We start from the raw sequence: 10,817 nt of genomic DNA on the forward strand, positions 1-10,817 counted from the left end.
TACTAAGAACATGCAAAGGGCAAGGGGAATCATATTTAAAATTTACCAGAATTTTTATTTAGAATTAAATTTTTAAAGGAAATATGTAATTTTTGGAAGTAGGCACTTCTTTGCAGAGTAAAGTCACTTTTTATTTTTTCTGGGTTTTGTTTTTTTGTTTTTTTATGTGGAAGGACACTGTTGCTTTGGGGCCACTTAATTACCCTTTTCTAGACACATCGGTACCGTAGGTGGTATTAGCTACGTTGACTGTAAGTCCATGTTTAAAGTCACACTGATCTGTAGTATGCCAGATCATTTTATAATATATAAAATAAGTTACCCTGTAATGTTACTCTTGATCCCCCAGGATAGGCAGTAACTGTGCATTTTTTTTCACATTAATTTCTGTTATTTTTTTACTGTAACTTTAACAAAATGAATTGTCTTTATGATGATTGATCATTTTTCTCAACCTGAGCATCTTTCATTGCCTGCATTTTTATTATATTCTATCATACTTTTTTCTCCACTAATGGTAACCATCAACATTGTACCAGAATTTCCTTGAAGTTTGTTGATTTTTTTTGTTGCCTTGCTAGAGTGTATTGTTATTGCTTCTTTCAATGTTTACATGTAAGATATGCTATTCCAACATGAAAACACTGGAGATATTCTATTTCTTACTTTACCCTTCAACAAATATTTGTTTCATGTCTGTCCACTGTGCAATAGGTTCTGGAAATGTAAAACCTAAATAAGACACTTGAAGCATTCCATCTCTCGCTTATTCCTCCCTTTTTTACCTGGCTAATTCTTCCTTCAAGTTGAATGTTGCAAAGGGGTAGGGTGATGATTGAAAACAGAAGATCAGAGTTGGCATCAAAGAAGTCACTGGGGACCTTTAACAAAAGCATTTTCAGTGAGGTGGGAGGGGACAGAATCCAGACAACAGGTGACACCTGTAAGGAATCAGAGCCAATGAGGACAGTCTCTTCATTTCTGAAGACAACAAAAAGAAAGGAGCAGATACAGCAGCAAAATGGAAGGAAGAGATCACCAAATGAAAAAGGTTGTCTGGGGTCCAGGAGAAATTCAAGTAGGTCCATAAACTTAAAAGCAAAGAGCCACATCATTGGGAGAAATTGAAAATATGAGAAAGAATGAAGATAATTTATGTACAAGACTCCAGGGTCATGTGTGGTGCTTTATGGGCAGAGATTTTTGTCTTAGGAAGCGGAAAGTAATATGACAACAATCAGAATCTAAAAGTGAAGAGGAAGGAAGAATAAGTGAAATGCCTCTTATTTCCATTAAGAAAAATGGAGTAGAATCATGCTCTAAGAGGAAGATAAGCAGAGGCAAAGAGTTCGAGAAGAAGGGCGAAGGTCTGGAACAGTTTCTCTAGGGATGGTGTGTTCCCTTTTAGGCCCCTATATCCATTCTCCATACTGCTCCACCTTGCTCTGTGCCCTGAGAGGCTGGCAGCTATGGATTGCACCAGCCAGTTTCCTAACACTCTTGCTTTTGACTGGTTTCAACCACTGGAAGGAAGGAGAGTTTGGGATATTTATTCCCCACACCTGGTGTCTTTCTACCGGGCCATGAGTTGCCAGTGGCCAGCGGCTGTGAGGAACACAGAGCCACAGTCGTAGTGGGTAGTAGTGCTCTCTCTCTTGCTAGCTCCAAGGTACTTCTCCATCTTTTGGTGTTTTCCCATAACCCTGGGCAGGCAATCTTTTCATTAAACTCTCCTAAAATTGGAGGGTGACATTTGTGTCCTATCTGGGATCCTAAGCGATACAGAATAAAGAGGAAACTGAGTGGAGACAAAAGGATCACCTTAGGCACAGGAGAGGCTAGGAGTTCTGTCATGGTTATTTGTCCTGCTTAACCTTGTTGCTCATGAGAAGTAGATGAAGAGAATGGTGGGACAATGAAGTTTCATTAGAAAGAGTAAATATGGCAAAAGAAGAGGGAGAGGGCTTGAAAGGGCTGGTGAATGGGTCATAGAAGTAATTGCCTTAGACCTAAGAGCTGTGCTTTCCATGTGTATTTTGAGTTTAAGCAAAACAATTTTCTACTGTTTTCTTAAGTCTCTAGAACTGAATCATGATCTCCCTTGAATTTACCTGTACATTCAATGACTCTCCAGAAAATAGGAATACACACACACACACACACACACACACACACACTTTAGGTCGCTTCAGATCTGAAAGTGTTATTGGAATGTTATGGACTGAACAGTGTCCCCCAAAATTCATATGCTGAAGCCCTAATGGCCAATGTGACTATATTTGGAGACAGGGCCTTTAAATAGGCAATTAAGGTTAATTGAAGCCCTAACAGTGGGACCCAATCCAATAGAACCGGCATCCTTAAAAGCACATGCACATAGAAAGGCCATGCTAGGAGACAGCAAGAAGGTGGCCATCTGCAAGCCAAGGAGAGAGGCCTCACCAGAAACCAACTCTGCTGACACCTTGATCTTCGACTTCTAGCCTCCAGAACTGTGAGAAAATAAATTTATGTTTAGGTCCACCAGTCTGTGATGTCCTGCTCTGGCAGCCCAAGCAAACTAATACATATTAATACATCTAGCCTTTTAACATAGAATGGGAGCCACACTTCTTTGAACATGGAACCCAACGATGCATAATACTCCACTCTGCCCACATGTTCTGGCCACTCTCTTCCTCTTTACTGATTCAAGGCCCAGCTCCAATGTCACCTCCTCTGGGCAATCCCCGCCCCACCCCCCCAGCCAGTCTTATCCTCCTTGAGGGAAGCCACTCCTTAGAGATAAGGTCTATCTGGTCTTAGATGATCACCTGTCTTCATTATTCTCTCTCCTAGGGCCAAAGTCTTAAAATTTTGTGAACTCACCCTGCTCTTGGCAATGCTGCGAACAAAGCAAGCACTTGGTAGGTGTTTGTGGACTAATTACTTGTCGTTGGTAATGAGGAGAGAGCTACTTAGTTTCCTGAGTTTCTATACTCAGGACACATCCTGAGAACAGATGAGAACGCAGAGCAAACAGACCATCACAGCCCTGGTTAGTGGCATCGATGTGACCCATAATGTTCAATCGAGACCACCCATCCCTGGCTGGCGAGGGAGCAGATGTGACGAGGCTGTTTCCTTTCACCACAGCTAGCGTTACTCAAGCTGCCAAAAAGCAATAGCCAGTTTGTTCTCATCCCCGAGGCACAGTGGCTTGGAATAACTTGTGCAAATCAGACCAACGAATCCTTAGGCCCCTTGCTAATCTATCATTCTAGACATTGTCTAAACCAACAGAACCCCAGCAAACTATGGCCTGCTCTGAATATGTCTCAATAGTAGCTTTTATGCCTTGACAGCAACAGCAGCTTCCCCCACATGAACCTACCTCATTTAGCAGGCTTCTGTGGCAAATGCTATTAAAGCAATTCCCTTTGAACCTTGCATTTTACTTTTAAAGCCACTGGTGGAGTTAACTCTCCCTTTCTCCTGAAGACTGTATCACCTTTAAAACAAGCTCATCATCCACTAATCCATTTCCAAACCCAGTTCGGGAATCTGGGTTAAGCACAGTATAACAGAGCGAGACTGTGGCTTGATGGAGCAAGAGTTCCTTCTTTATCCTAATTGGCAGAGTCCTCGCGAGGGAAGGCAGAGTACCTGGTTCGAACTCCAATTTGTCTTCCTCACATGAATAATTCATGCGGCCTCCACACGAGCAGCCACTACAGCAGTAGGGGATGGTCCCTCCGTGAATCACTAGCTGAAGCCTGGTCTCAACAAACGGTCCCTGCCCACCCAGCAGGAAGCTTTGGCTTCTGCAAATGTGAGAGTTCTTGCTCAAGGTCAGGCTGATGGCCACTGAATGTTAAGTTACAGTATTGTCAATTTGGTATCAGTGATTCCCAATTTGGTTTATTTAACTAAGGCTGACCTGCCTTGACATTTAACCTTTAAAGGGATGCGGGTTGCTTCCTGGCAATTGAAAATGCCGGTGAACATATGGTAAGAATATGTATATTTGAAGGTTTTATAGGCCTGCATATATCTGAAAATGGAACAGAAACTCAGAGTGATTTTGTGTAAAAAGAGAGAGGGAGAAGGAAAAAGAGCTAGGGAGGGGAGGTGGGAGGGAAAAGAAACAAAGAAATCTGACCACATCACTCCTCTGCTTGAACCTTCCATAGCTCCCATGGCTGTTAGCTCCAAAGTGCTCCACAACTCCTAAGTGACCCTGAAGAATGTGTCTCCTGCCTACCCCTCCAGACTCATTCCACCACTGTACCCCTTGTTTACTGCACTCCAGCCACACTGGCATTTTTGAGTCCGTGAACCTACTCAGGGTCTCCCCGTAGACTTTTCCCTCTACCTCCCTTTGATCCCATCCCCAAGCCTCCACCTGGCTCATCTCTCAGGCGGCAAGCAGGAGGCGGCTATCAGGTTTGAGTGACCTCAGACTGAATGAAATTCATAGATCTCACCCCACACCATTATGTTCCCTGCTGATATACAAGGTCTGTTATCACATAAGCTGCTGTGTCTTTGTGGATTTTACCTCCCTTGTCACTAAATTCTAGATTTGACTATAAGCTCCAAAAATACAGGAACCCCATCTGTCAACTCTGTATTCCCAGCACTTAGCAAAAGTAGCACGAGCGGAAGGATAAATGAATAAATGAACAGATTTATGAATGGGGTTCTGCATAGAGGGAGCTACACCAAGACCCAACTGGAAAATGTGCAGCCCATTGGCTTGTTTGTCCAGTGAGATTCTTTCCCAAGTGGAGGACTGATAGTCTCGCCCGAAGGAATAAACAGATGATAAAATGTGGACATCTCCACCAACCTCCTGCGTCTAGGCTTTAAAGCCTAAAGAGCAGTTCTTGTAGTGAGCTCGACTGAAAGGATCAAGAGAACTGAGACCAAGAAGTCTATCTCTGCCTGATGCCACTGAAGGACACAACCAAATTAGCCAGCCGGCAGAGGTCTCATTAGAACACACCCTGGAAATCCCTCTAGCGGGCCACCCTCAAGAGACCTCTTGGAACCAAAAGACCTACTGGTTATTCTGTGATTACCTCACTAAGCCTCAGCTTCTGTGTTTCTAGAGATGGGTTCGTATTTAGTAGACACTCATTCCATTTCTTCCCTGCGCTTCCCCGGCACTGACTTCTCCCTCCATTAGGCACAGCAGGCACAGTGCCCAGGACGCAGGATACTTTTAGGAACTCACCAAAGTGATTTAACTTCTTTTAAGACCAGAAGAAAATTAATATAATCTAGCCTGTGTTATATTCATCATTAGATCAAGATGTCACACTATGAAGAAAGAGGTCCACAAAGGTTTAAGTGTTCAGGGCCCACTAAAGTCCCCCCGTCCCCCACCCCTTTTCAGAGATCTTCCTCTCCCCTGCACTATCGCCCTCGTTACAGCACTACATTCTTCTTCTTCTTCTTCTTTTTTTAACATTTTACTTATTTGAGAGAGAGAGAGAGAGAGAGAGAGAGAGAGAGAGAGAGAGAAAGCACGGCAGGGAGAGAGGCAGAGGGAGAAGCAGACTCCCCACTGAGTGGGGAGCCCAATGAGGGACTCCATCCCAGGACCCCGGGATCATGACCTGAGCCAAAGGCAGAGAGACGCTTAACTGAGCCATCCAGGTGTCCCACAGCACTGAATTCTTAGCAACCAGTTTTGTGGGTTTTGTTTTGTTTTACAGTTCTGGGCTGTATTTATTGAAAAAAATCTATATGTAAGTGGACGCACACAATTCAAACTTTTCTTGTGCAAGGATCAACTGTACTATGTTGTCCACATGTACATCCAGACAATGGGTCTGTAATGATCGCCATTGTACAACAATGGGGGGTGCTATGTAGGGTATGTGCTCGGCAACCAGTTTTGATTTTGCTCCTGTGGTTTGATTGTCCCAAGACCTTCACTTGGCCCAGGCTGGGCCTCTCAGAGTTGCCTCTACTCAGTACTCATTGTGGCTATAGTTAACTAGTTTGGGGTGCCAGGGGAATATTTGGGGATGGGCCTCTCCCATCTGGCTGAACCAGTTTCTTCCTTATGAATTTAGACTTCCTTCTGAGATCCAGCCAGTCTGACTATTCCCTACCTGAGAGAAGATGAAAATTTGGGAACTGCTATTTCCTGGCATATGGACGTAAAGCAGAGAAAGCCAATCAGAGGGACAATATGCCCCCAAGGGAAGAGAGGACTAAAATCGAAGGTCCCAGACATATCTAATCTCAGGCTGGAGGCTGTTTCTGGGGCTGCTGGCACTCTGTCTCTTGGATTCTCTGAGATATCAGCAGGGTTGAATAGGATAGTGGTTCAGGGCCTGGGGTCAGGAGCTCGGCTGCCAATATGCAAAGTCCAATTGCTGTATTCCAGGTCCATGTCCCTAAGCAAGTTACTTAAGATCCCTATGACTCAATTTCCTCTATCATAAATAGGAACATGTGAGAATCAAGTGAAGTAATCTATTAAAAGTGCTTAGAATACAGAATAGAATACAAGACCAGAAACAGACGCATAAATATATTGTCAATTGGTTGTTTATAATGGTGCAAAGCAATTCAATGGAGATAGTCCTTATGACAAATGATGCTGGAATAATTGGCAATCCACAATCAAAAAAAATTTGACCGTCAACCAATTCTTTGCAACATATACAAAAATTAACTTGAGGGGCTCCTGGGTGGCACGGTCCATTAACCATTTCAACTCTTGGTTTTGGCTCAGGTCATGATCTTGGTCCTGGGATGGAGCACCACATCTGACTGTCCCCAGGGGGGAGTCTGTTACTAAAGTTTCTCTCTCCCTTTTCCTCTGCTCCTCCCCGCCAAGCTCGCTTGCCCTCGCTCTCTCTTGCTTTCTCTGAAATAAATAAATCTTTTAAAAAATTAACTTGAAATGGATCATAGACCTAAATGTAAACCAAAAAACTATAAAACTTCAAGAAGAAAACATAGGAGAAAATTTCTGTGACTTTGGGTTAGGCAAAGATTTATTAGATTGGACCTAAAAACCACAATCCATTATTTAAAAAGTGATTCATTGGACTTCATCAAAATTTAAAACTTCTAGTTTTGGTGGGTGGGTTTTTTTGTTTTTTGTTTTGTTTTTGGTAAGACACCGTTAAGAGAAAGACAAGCCACAGATAGAAAATATTTGCAAAACGCATGTGGGTTAAAGGACTTAGACTATGTAAAGAACTCTCAAAACTCAGTCAAAAGAACACAAAGAACCCAATAAGATTTGAACAGAAACATCACCAAAAGCAGATATATGTATGGCAAATAAGTCCATGAAAAGCTGCTCCCCATCATTACTCATTCGGGAAATGCAAATGGGAGGCACCACGAGGGAGCACAGCACCGCATTCGATCAGCTAGGATAGAGACCCAGAAAGCCCCCAGCTGGTGAGGACCAGGAGCACCTGGAATCCACACACAGCTGAGGGGAATGCAAATCATCCGGCCCCTACAGAACACAGTTTGGCTGTTGCTTCTAAAACTAAATATACACTGAATATAGGACTCCGCAGTCCCACTACTAGATATTTTTACTCAAGAGACATGAAAACATATGTGCACCCCAAACTTATACACAGATATTTGTAGCAGTTTCATTCATCATCATCAAAAACTGGAAACAACCCAGATACCTTTCAACTGGGAAACGCAGAAGCAAACTGTGGCCCATTCATACAACGGAATACTGCTCCGCAATAAAAAGAAACAAACAACTGATGCAGATATCAACATGAATGAATCTGAATGAAAAAAGCCAAACTCAGAAGGCTACATATCTCATGAACCATCAGTATTTTTTTTTTATGTTCAGTTAGCCAACATATAGTAAGTACATCATTAGGTTTTGAGGTAGCGTTCAACGATTCATTAGTGCGCATCACACCCAGTGCTCATCACAGCACGTGCCCTCCCTAATGCCCGTCACCCGGTTACCCCTCCCCCCGCCCCTCCTTCTGTAACCCTCGGTTTGTTTCCCTGGTGTCCAGTGTCTCTCATGGTTTGTCTCCCTTTCTAATTTCTTCCCAGTTTTCCCAAACAAAAGACTGATGGTTCTCCACAGGGGAAGGGAGGGAGAACTATCGGTATTTTGTTTGGGAAAAGGCAAAATATAGGACAGAAAACCCATCAGTAGTTGCCAACGTCTAGGGGTGGGAAGAAGCCTGGATACAATGGGGCATGAGGGAACTTTTGGGGGTGACAGAAATATTCTCTATCTTGCCTGTAATGGGGGGCGACACAACTGTAAGAGTTTGTGAAAACATAGACCTGTACACTACAGCGAATGTGAATGCATGTAAGTTATATCTCAATAAACCTGGGTTTTAAATTTTTAGGGGAAAACAAAGTAACTTCATTTACTTAAATTGGTCTCAGGGGTTTCTGTGACTTACAGTCAAGGGTCCTGAGTGATAACAAACGTCCAGCTCACCGTGCTGCCTCTGCCAGCACCATTAAGGCCTGCATGTTTCAACTAGTTTAGAGGATAACCTGGTAACCAGGGGGGAAAAAAGTCTAATAACAAAGCAGCCCTTATTTGGGGAGCCCAGTCCTCAAAAAGGGGCCACTCTAAATAGTCCATCATTACACCTCCTTTTCCCTGTCTCTCTAAAGCTCTTCAATCCTGTTCTGCTCACCTGGTTTCCCTTCAGTGTGGGTTCCTTAATCTCAGCTCCTTGCCCCTGTGCGAAGACCATCACACTTTATTTAGGTGTCCACTCTAACAAGGCATCCTGCTTGTTGAGACACCTTGAACCTTTTATTTAGCTTCCTTGTGCTTAAGCTCTTACATCGAAGTGGCTTAATATCATCTGTTCTAAGGGCACCTGTGTGGCTCAGTCGGTTAAGCGTATGCCTTTGGCTCAGGTCATAATCCCGGGGTCCTGGGATGGAGCCGCGAGTTGGGCTCCCTGCTCAGCGGGGAGTCTGTTTCTCCCTCTCCCTCTGCCCCTCCCCACACCCGCACCCTGCTCGTGTTTTCTCTCTCAAATCTTTTTTTTTAATATCACCTGTTCTATCTTTCCCCCCAAAAATGAAATTAGGTAATCAATGTAACAATGCCTTGTCACCCATAGACGTAAAGATAGAATCACTTTATGTCTCATTATAGGATTATCTTTCTTTATGCAACCGTTTTTCTCAAATGTTGCTTGTGAATCAAATCCAGATTTAAAAGGCCTGGGGACGCTCAGAGCATAAGGAAATCTCATGGTGGGGAGTTTTGTCAAACAAACCAAATTTGTTATTTGGCCTAACCTCCCCCAAAACCCTTATCCATGGGGATACATTACAAGACCCCCAGTGGATGCCTGAAACCACGGAGAGTACCAAACACAATATATATACTATGTTTTTTCCTATACGTAAATACTTGTGATAAAGTTTAACTTACCAGTTAGGCACAGTAAGAGATTAACAACAACAACTAAAAACAGAACAATTACAACAATATGCTCCAATAAATGTTGTGTGAATATGGCCTCGCTCTCAAAATATCATACTGTACTCACCCTTGTTCTTGTGACGATGTGAGATGATAAAATGCCTGCGTGATGAAGTGAGGTGAAGGACGCAGGCATATGACGTAGCGTCCGACAACTACCGGCCTGACCAGACGTCATAAGAAGTGAGGTGAAGGACGCAGGCATGTGACGTGGCGTCCGACTACTGGCCTGACCAGACGTCATAAGAAGTGAGGTGAAGGACGCAGGCATATGACGTGGCGTCCGACTACTGGCCTGACCAGACGTCATAAGAAGTGAGGGGAAGGACGCAGGCATATGACGTAACGTTGGGCAACTACCAACCTGACCAGATGTCATAAGGAGGACCACCTGCCTCCGGAACACGGCTGACCGCAGGTAACTGAGACCCCAGATAATCGCCGCCGACATTCCCAAACCTCCACACTGAGTTAATTTAGATGAGGAGGAGGAGGACAACACGAAAGCAATCTTAATTCACTTAACATGCTGTCTACGGGTTTTCGAGCCACTTTCACACACCTCTCACCTGATGCTCATCACCACCCCCCGGAGACAGTGATCAGGTATTATTCTCCCCAGCTGCCAGATGAGGAAGCTGAAGCACAGTGGGGTCAATGACTTGCCCAAGGTTATGCAGCTAATGGACCTGGGCTGAAGGCTCAGACAGTCTCAAAACTCTTACCCTTGACCTGTACAAAACAGCCCAAGAACTAAAAGAACCAGGAATCATCTGCAGTCTACAGAAATGCAAATAATTTTCTTTAACCATTCAAGCCCTCAAAACCCTGAAATTCTAAAGCCAAAGCCTCCAAGACATAAAATTCTAAATAAACAGAGGAGACTGCTGACATCTTCAAAGCAGAAAGGCAGTAAATGCAGTATCACCATGATAAAAAATGATTAAATGCTAATCATACCAGCTGAAATATCATCAAATTTTGCATTAACAGCTACAATTAAATAGTAGACTTATTAGCTACATTATGTTTAAGTGCATCCTGCCAGAGTCTTTGTATTTTCCCACCAAACATAAAAAAAGATCTTGAATCAACTTTAAGAGGATGGAAAGAAACAAGATAAAATTATGTCACCTATATACATAGTGGGGGGAAGGAATCTCAAAGACCCTGGAGGAAACAGTTGAGGCCTGCAGTTTCCAATTGTCAATTTGGAGAAGAATATTTTAGGCAGAGGTAGCCTTTCTGCTAATGAGATTCTAGATAAAACTTCTATGTAAATTCAACCTCATCTCCCTCCACCCCACAAAAATATCTATCTAAGAGGGTCTGCAGTGCAGGCATAGTCCTC

The sequence above is a fragment of the Ursus arctos genome, unplaced genomic scaffold, assembly GCF_023065955.2.
Source record: "Ursus arctos isolate Adak ecotype North America unplaced genomic scaffold, UrsArc2.0 scaffold_12, whole genome shotgun sequence".
NCBI classification, from domain to species: Eukaryota; Metazoa; Chordata; class Mammalia; order Carnivora; family Ursidae; genus Ursus; species Ursus arctos.